The sequence below is a fragment of the Carassius carassius genome, chromosome 50 (assembly GCF_963082965.1).
Source record: "Carassius carassius chromosome 50, fCarCar2.1, whole genome shotgun sequence".
Classification (NCBI taxonomy): domain Eukaryota; kingdom Metazoa; phylum Chordata; class Actinopteri; order Cypriniformes; family Cyprinidae; genus Carassius; species Carassius carassius.
The window spans coordinates 12,647,983-12,657,347 of NC_081804.1; the positions used below are offsets into that span (position 1 = coordinate 12,647,983).

Below are 9,365 nucleotides of genomic sequence, written 5' to 3' on the forward strand. Positions count from 1 at the left end.
TTGTTGTACAGGAAATAGAAATGCACCCCTGTTTAGGTAGCAACCTAAACAAGACCTCTGATTTAATTACATTTGGAGGTAACATTATTGCCCCTTGGAGGTTTGTTATTGCTACAGAGAAGCAAGAGCACTGGCCAATGCATCTGTGTTTGAGTACTCGCCTTAGTTATCTTGTCCTGTGCTTGTAAACAACAAGGGTGGGAATCTAGCTGCCCTCCTCATCCTCTCCACAATACACTTCAGTGAGTCAGCATGGTGCCAATTAGTATGTTTGAGACAAACACATGCCCCCTTTGGTTTTAAAAGAAGCATATAGATGGTATAAATTACAGAGTACAAAAGATTGCTGAGTGTTTGTATGTAAATGTTTAATTAACCCGTGTCTAGATGATTGTGATGGTATAGAGCTTGGGTATTAATCCACTAATAGCACAAGCGACTGCAGAGGGGAGTGCACACAGCATGACATATTAATTGGAAACAGTGTGATGTTTCACTTACATACATTAACATAGCCAGTAATTCAAAGTCTAATAGGATGCTTGTGTTTGGGCCTTCTCCAGGTATTCTGGGGATAATAATTCTTCCAGCAGGTTCTTTCAAACATTCGGAGCTCTAAAAAATAATGAGTAATGGCGCTTTTCCACTACATAGTACCAGCTCGCCTCGGCTCGCCTCGACTCGGCTCTGTTTGGTTTTCCACTGTGTAAAAGTTGTACCTGTACCGGCTTCCAGGTACTTTTTTTCGTACCACCTCCGGCGAGGTTCCAAGCGAGCTGAGGCGAGCTGAGGCGAGCTGAGGCGATACTATAATGTGATGTGAAAACACAGCAGACTGCTGATTGGTCAGAGAGAATCGTCACTATTCACTGCGTCATCATTACACGCGCCAGCAATAGTATCCAGATAGTATCCAGAATAACCCCGCCATTTTTTAAAAGTTTGGCCAGAGATTGCGTGATATATCCTATATATCCCGAGGATCAAAAACAACATGCACTCGATTTCCTCCATTGTCCTGTGTGTGTGGGTAGCGGGTGTGTGTCGCGTAGAAGATTACGTCACGGCAGTTTCCTGCAGCGTCGCTATGACAACCAGGTACTATTGTGGAGGTACTATCTGCAATGGAAAACGGAGCGAAAAGCGAGCCGAGCCGAGGCGAGTCGAGCCGAGTCGAGTCGAGCTGGTACTGGTAATGGAAAAGCGCCATAAAAGTACATAAAAAAATGTAAAAATATATTTATTAATGTATTTATTTTATTTCATTTCACACACACACCCAAAACATGTTGGAACCCTGTATATAACTAGGACATTTAAATTCATATGCAGAACTGGGTAGTTTTTACTAACTTGCATAAATATTTGTTTCCTGCATGGTCTGACTGCTTGAGAGGTACTTCTTCTCCCTTTAAATTCAACAGCATGGTTGCACGACATTTGTGAATATAGTGAAAGCTAAATGATATGACAAGGTAAAAAATTGTTAAAAGGAAAATTTAAAAGAGGAAAAAATGAATTAGGGAGAATCTATAAATTATGAATAATTTACTGCCATTGTGTTAATAATATATAATCATGTAATCCATTCATAAAAACGAACTGTATTTAAAACGGCATTTTAAAATGTAACATATTCTAATTACAAGTACTTTTTGGAATCTAATTACATAATGCAGATTATGTGTAATCAGTTACTACCCAGCACTCCATATATATGTATTTTGTTGACGTTGCAGTTTTATATCTACTATAATATTAACATAAATATGGGGATCTATAAGTCCTGATCACTTTTGATAACGCACAGCAGAATTAATAGCCTTAAGATGAGTCAAGCCACACTTTCACACAGGGGCCTCCCTAAATCACAGAGTGCATGAAGAGGGGTATAATGACTCCTCCAAGGTCTGAGTTGGGTTCAGCGAGTGTTTTTTATGTAATCACCATGTGCACGTGTTTGGCAGAGATGTCAATTATTAGCACCAAATCTCGCTATCCTGTCTGTACGTGATGTTTTCCCCAAGGCACTTGAGACAAGGGGCACGTGGGGCAGCCTTTCCTGCCATGAAAGGCCTGACAGAGACTATAGGATAGTTACCCAAGGTTGCCTTTTGTAGAAACCAAACTGAACATCTTCACGTGCTAAATTTCTGATTATAGTGAATTGATAATATGTTTTTCTCCAACATAACTCTTTTCAAGGACCACGTGCTATTAAGAAGGCTTGCTATGATGCACTTTCACTTGAAACTCCCAAACTTTATGTTGTTTTAAATATTTGCCTCCTCATACTAATAGACAAACACCCTTTGACATATCACACACGATGAAATCCTCATGAATATTTAATAGAATTAAATATAAAGACTCCTCGACTTGTTTCTGCTCTCTGCTACCGTTTGCTCCCCTGCAGATAGCAACATAAAAGCTAACCTCAGCTAGTCACAGAAAACACTGCGCTTTGAGTCTGCTATTCTGAGCGAGCACAGCGAAATAAAAACAGCTAGCGCTCGAAAACTTCATTTGAACGTCAACAGGGGTATATAAAGAAACTAAGATAAGTAGATTTGAAAATAAAACAATGACAAAAAGCTAAACAAACTCCTCCCTTGTTGTGTAAACATGGGTTGACAACACATCGTCACCGTGGCTCTCGTTTCCCGCGCTTTTCAAGGTGGCCTATTTCGCCTGCTCTTAATGTCAACAATCCGATAAGTATTATGTATTATAAAAGATGTCTAATGATTTGAAATTAGAAGACTTGATCAATTATTCATACTTATCAAGGGCGCAGCCTTTCCTAAACAATTATAGCTTTGCCGAATGACACCGCGCGAAGCGCTTCCCGCTATATTTCTGAGCGCTCAGGGAGACAAGGTGACGTGGGAAGGCACTGTTTGTGGGAGGAAGGATGAACCCCGAGGAGATTTTCACGGAGAGAAATGATACGCTCTTTTCACAGCCGTCTCGGAAGTATGCGAGAGAGCATATTGTCAAGTCTTTGCGCGTCTTCTTGCTTCTTTTGTTTTCTTCTCGCATTCAAAATAATCCCCCAAGCCTACAGCAATCAGAGCAGCACACGTCCGATTCAGATGGGAAGCGTCGAGGACGGGGTGGGTCTCTGGTCCCACGCACCGGGGAAAGTGACAGGCTGTCTAATTGGGACTAATCACAGCAACTGTCACGATCAGAAAAGAAGTGACATTGACCCACAGAAATAGGTACCGCCGTAGGCTGCATTCAGATCCACCTGCCTCATCTCTTTGGTCAATAACAAAAAGGAGAGAGAGAGAGAGAGAGAGAGAGAGCGCAAATGAGAGAAAGAGATGCAGTGAAAAGAGCCACGCTTGACAAATTTCCCACCGCACATTAAAAGGCACCGCGTTCTGAGGATAATGCTACATTATTCTTTTTTATTCTTTCACTCAGAGCTATTGCTTTGAATTACAGAGGAATCTTAGCTAAGAATGAGAAGGAGAGGAATCAAAAATTCATCAGAGAGAGTTCACGATGGGCTGAGGAGAATGTATTTTTGTGCTGGAACTAACATTTGCGAAAGTTCCATCTCCTTAAGCAATTATTAGCGGTGATAGTTTGACATGCTCAAGAGTTGTCAACAACTGACTTTAAACAAAGTACAAAGCAGAAATAAACAGAGCCCGGGGCAAAATTAATTTGGGGACCGGTAGCCCTATGAATTACAAATGGCTATCCATTTACCATGGCGAATGGTGATACCAGGAGGCCTCGTCAGTGCGGAATACAGTTGGGAAGGCTGTGAAACAAAGCATGCAGAGAGAAAACGAGTCAAACACTGTGTTTTGTATGTTGTAAAGATAGCAAATGAATGACCCTTGCTGAGTGGATAAACTTTCTTTAGCCCACTTTTCTGAATGTTGAAGATACTGCATCAATTTATTCACATTATAAATAGTTTGGGCTTTATTTTAACACTGAGCCTTTCATATTGATGCAGTTCAAATGTAGGCTACCTTATAGCTCCCATGGCAAATTTAGGTAGGCTACAAACAAACAAACACAAAGTATGCAGTATGGTAGATAATTATACAAAATACTATCCTAAATTACCTTATTACACTGCAAAAATGAATTCTTACTTAACATTTTAAATTATTCTTTATTTCACGAGTTCACGCTTACATATAATTAGCTGAGGTATGGTATGCGTATTTGGCGTGCTGTCCGGGGAAGGGCTCCGAGCTCGGGAATGGCCCGAACCTAGAGTACCCCCCCTTCCCCGTCTAATTATAAAGTGAACTCGAAGTGAGGAGATGGGGTGGAGGAGGGATGCTGATTAACCGTCAATGGATAGAGGTAAGTCAGCGATATATATACTGTGGGATTGATTACTAGATTGTGGTCCACCTGTGTTGATTAGGCTAAGTATCTGACGCGCTCCTCCCGAACCTTGTTAACGAGAACATCAAGTCACAAAATCTGCCAGAGCATTAAGACAGAATACACTTATATTCAAGATACTGCACCATTCAGTATTGTGCTGTTGCTAAGTAAAATTAGCTTAACTCACCCTTTACAGTTTGCATAACACCCAACAATCACCTAGCAACCTAACCGCCAAACATGACTTTCTTCTGGAAATGTTAAAATTGAATCGTACAATTAAATGTATTAAGGTATTGTAAATCCTATAAATAAATTAGCTGTCGATTGCACTTTACCTTTTATTTATTTGTGTATGAAAATATTATCATCACTTACAGCATACGCTGATTTCTGTTTCTATAGTGATACATTTTTAATTGTTTTCTTTAGCAGGTTGATCAAGAAAGGTTCCACCTCTAGAGGTTCCAATTTATACTGTACACATACCTTCAAAGCATTTCACTTTCCGTTTAATCTCAGGGTACAGCGATGGCCCACATATTGACCCCCGTCAACAAAGACCTGGGAAAAGACTCGCCCCCAGAGGTGGATCTCTGAAAATACACAAGCCAAAGCGGTCAACATTGATAAAAGCTATCAGCCGATTCGATTCGACAAGGGACCAGTGAATGCAGGACATCTGTGAGAGGGTGAACAACTTGATTGGCACCAAGGATAGAACTTGAATTCCCAGTTTTCCTTCCCCGCAGAACTCCACCAAAAGCATTTTAGGCCGACCAACCATATCCTGAGACATCTCATTAATGGGAAAAAGAGTGTATAGCAGGTACTCCCAGCTGACATGTAGCAGGAGGCTTTTTTACATAATTTAAAAGTGAAACTTTCATAGACATTTTCAATTCAAAAGTGTAAGGATTTTTTCGGCCTTGTATTTACTTTGCACAGAATTATTTATGATTAATTAATGTATGCGACACGAATGCCTTGATCTGTTTGAGAGTGATTAGAGGCTTAAAATATGTCACAAAAACAAAGAGACAGGCCAAGACAATGGTCAAACCAGTGCGCCGCATAAACCAGGGCGTCTTTGTAGACACCTAATAGTCCATTATGCCTCCGAGACATGAAGATGGAAGGTTTGAAGACCAAAAGACGCACTTGTATTTTGCATATGCATAGGGAGGGGCTGAGCATGAGTGACGGCCGTCATCTTGAAGTCATTTTGTTCATAATTAAAATGAACACTTTGTTCTATTATCTATGAGAGAGCGTGGACTACCTCTACCGCCCTTTCTTTGGTCAAACCTGTCAAACGCCTCTCCACACTTGAAGGGATGTTAACTCTACAACGACTCAGAATCAGGTAATTACCACTACATACTTCACACCAGCTTTGGGCAGCTCCCTGAAGCGTTTGCATTTTTATGTATAATTGGCCCCAAACATGGCAGTTTAATGCCATGAGGACTTCAGAGGAGGACCACGGGAGGGACAGATGGTGAAACGTCATAACGAAACACAGCATTCCTCATTCATCTGTGCTTCGCTTGTGCATGAAAGCACACGATGCTGTCGCAGAGCTCTTTTTGATTGATTATTCAGAACAAAACTCCACTGCATGCAGCCCAGTGTTGAGCCACTGAGAAGTGCGCAAACAGAAAAAGAGTGCAGAGGTCAGAGGAAGGGTTTTTTTTTTAAGAAGAAGAACTGAGTAGCCATCAGCGAGCATATCCTTATGCTTTTAGATCCTGTTTTACTGCTTTTAATGATTTGCTTCCTTTCCTAGAGTTACGTTCTTCACATGCCAAGTTCTTGCCTTTGCAGAGTGCTTTGAAATGAAATGTAAGCATATATTTATTTTTATAGTTTAAAGGACTCAAGGCCTTGGCAGAAATACACATTTCAGCAGTGAAATTAATAAGCATCGTATAACACTTGAGCACTAGCCAAAGAGGCTGCAACTACAAGCTTTCTCAACCTTTACTGGATGCTTTTAATTATTTCTCAATAAAACTTATTGAACTGATATTGAAATGACAAACACATAGTCCCACCCCCTACAATGGCTCCGCCCCAGAATGGGCATTCTCAAACATGTAGCTTAGGCCTTAATGGCAGTTGCACATTTTGTTTTCTTTCTTTTTTCGCACATTTTCATGGTTAAAAGTTGCATTATGAACATACACTGTGAAATCAAACTTTGGCGAGGATATATCTCCAAGTTTTATTTTATATTTTCATCTCAGTGACACGATTCTTTTGAATCCGTTCATCAAAATGATTCATTCAGATTTATTCACCGATTCATTCAGTGACCTTTTCTGTAAGTTAAATTGCTACATAGTTAATTTGCATTACTTTTAAAACTGTAAAATATGTAAAAAAAATAAATAAATAACATAAAATAAAATACAAAAATAAATAAATATTGAAATTAGTCGAAATGTGTTTTATTATCGTTAATTTGCATGCCTAGAAAGATTTGAAGAAAATTTAAGCATGACTTCACAAAAATAAAAAAAGAGCAGATAAAAATTATGAAAATATTCTTTCAGTTCAAAGATTCTTGCTAAAACACTGATTCGTTCAAAAACAAAACACACACACACACACACACACACACAATAAATAAACAAATTCACCAATAAATGAAACAGATTCACCAAGAACTGTTGAAAAACATCCTACATAAAAGTGACTCAGGCGTTTCCCTCAGGCACCCCTCAACTTCTCTGGCACAAGAATGAAATATTTATACCTATTCATAATTTGAGAAATAAAAAATAATTTAGAAAAAGACAATAAAAAATGAAGGTGAACAGCCACGCTGTCATTATTATCAGCCTAACTGTTGAGGTCTGAATTTCAAAGCATCTCTTCTTGATTTCCCAGTGTCCCATACATGCCCATGGAGCTCTGGTCTTCTTTAAAACATGTTTATAATGAAGGACCCTCATAAGGAGGCTGTCTAACGTTATTAGCATGCTTGGCCTTTTTATCCTACCTGCCCCCTCAGGCTCCAAGTACACCTGATAGCTCTCTGCCATCGCCCAGCAATACTTCAAAAACTAACCCTTCAAAAAAAGGTGGAACAGTTAGCATATTCCAAGAGAAAAAAAAGAAAGAACAGACCTTAGCGTAGGTCATGATTAAACACGAGGATCACAGTATCACAGTACGTAGAGCGAAATGAAATTTTTAAAATGCCTGTGTCTTGGATCTGTGGTGTCATTAGCATTGCTACAAAAGATCAAGATGAGAGAGAACAAAATGAGATTCACTAGTACATGAGTGCTGATAATAAGCCAGAGATGTCATATTCCAGAAACTGCGAGTGGCTAATTGCATTCATACAAAACTCTCATTATAAGGCGATCTACTATTATCTTTCTATTTATACTATATATAAACTATTATATACTATGTTATATAGTATAATCTTTATATACACTACCATTCAAAAGTCTGAGGTCAGTAAGTTTTGAAAAATAAATGTAATACTTAAATTGATCAAAAGTGTCTATAAAGACATTTATAATGTTACAAAACATGTTTCAAATAAATGCTTTTCTTTTTCATCAAATTACCCTTTTTTTGAGCAGCAAATCAGCGTATTAAAATGATTTCTGAAGGATCATGTGACATTGAAAATTGGAGTGATGATGATGGAAATTCAGCTTTGCATTATAAAAATAAATTAATTTTAAATAAAAAAAAATGTCATCTTTGCGCTAACTACATTATAGTGAGTTTAAGTGCGGAGTGAATATGTGTTTTATTAGAAGAGGTAGAAAACCTCAGGCGTTTGTGAGTGTGCTTTTTAGTCTCTTTTTGTGTGGGTATATAATGCTGCATGTTATTATTTACCAAGAGTGTTAATTAACATCCCTTTTAAATTCCCTGTTGTAGTTTGTATTTGCAGTGCTGACAGATAAAGTAGTTTAGCTGTGCATACCGCTTCAGGACAGGAAAACAAAACTGGTGATGCTTCTGTTTTTTTTCCTGTATTTTACCCCTTGTGTGGGTTGGGTGATTAATTATGAAGCAAGAAAGGTAAATGAGATTTAAGACTACAACAACATGGTTTCCCCAAACACATTTACTTTCAGTATTTACATACTTACATGTGAAACAGGAAGTTGGGGTGAGATGGCAATACCACTCACCCACTTCTTAGCCACCTTGGTTCCAGAAGTATTTTTCCCAAAAAGTATTTGTTAAAGAGCTGTAAGCTATTCACCAACCAGCTATGAGGTGAATCATAACTTTTAAGTATTTAAAAAAAAATGGGGGAAAAAACAAAGATACAAAACAGGGTACTTTACAGCTTGAATGAGAGAAAAAACTACAATCCCATGCAGCACTGGATGATTTACTGCTTGTGATTCTCTAAAAGGTGGAGATTCCCTGAAGAATCATGGGTAATGTAGTTTGAAATTAGTCGGAAATATGCAATTGAACACTTGTTTTTATTTCAAATTAACAACCTTTTTATAAGTTATAGTTCAAATTGAGAATATAAATGGTATTTCTATTTCTGGAACCTGGCTGTATAAAATAATATTTTTGAACAGCCAGTAGTCTTTAGTGTGAAAAGCACACTTGACAGTGTGTATGACGGATAAAGACATTTATTTTTATTTTTTTTTACAGAATAAATTCCAGCTACTTCCTTTTTTTAGGAAAGTAAATAAAGCATAAGTGTTAGCACAAAACACAGCTATTGGAAGTTAGACACAGCTGATATTTATATTTGAATCCGAAAACATTTAATTGAAAAAAATTAATTTTCAGGCTGCAACTGATTAATTTTGTCAACTTTTAGGGAGTAAACTAGCACGATAAAACAATGTATTTTCTTTGATGATTATCTTTATAATATATAAAAATTCAAACATCATTATAGTGTATTTTCATGCTGACATTCACCATGAGAAACAGCCATAACAGTTTTCACAAGTAGAAGACGCTTTGTTCCGTCTAATTCTGACAGTTTT

The 9,365-nt window shown here is 38.0% G+C and overlaps 1 long non-coding RNA gene across 1 annotated transcript in view; it reads right to left on the bottom strand.

The window, feature by feature from the left end:
* Window positions 1-8,628, bottom strand: part of LOC132133634 (uncharacterized) — a 42,225-nt gene extending 33,597 nt beyond the window's left edge. The window contains exons 1-2 of the long non-coding RNA XR_009429187.1: window positions 8,493-8,628; window positions 4,855-4,961 (exon numbers count right to left, since the gene is read on the bottom strand). This is a non-coding gene — a long non-coding RNA (uncharacterized LOC132133634). The remainder of the gene's footprint in view (window positions 1-4,854; window positions 4,962-8,492) is intronic.
* Window positions 8,629-9,365: the final 737 nt, after the last annotated feature.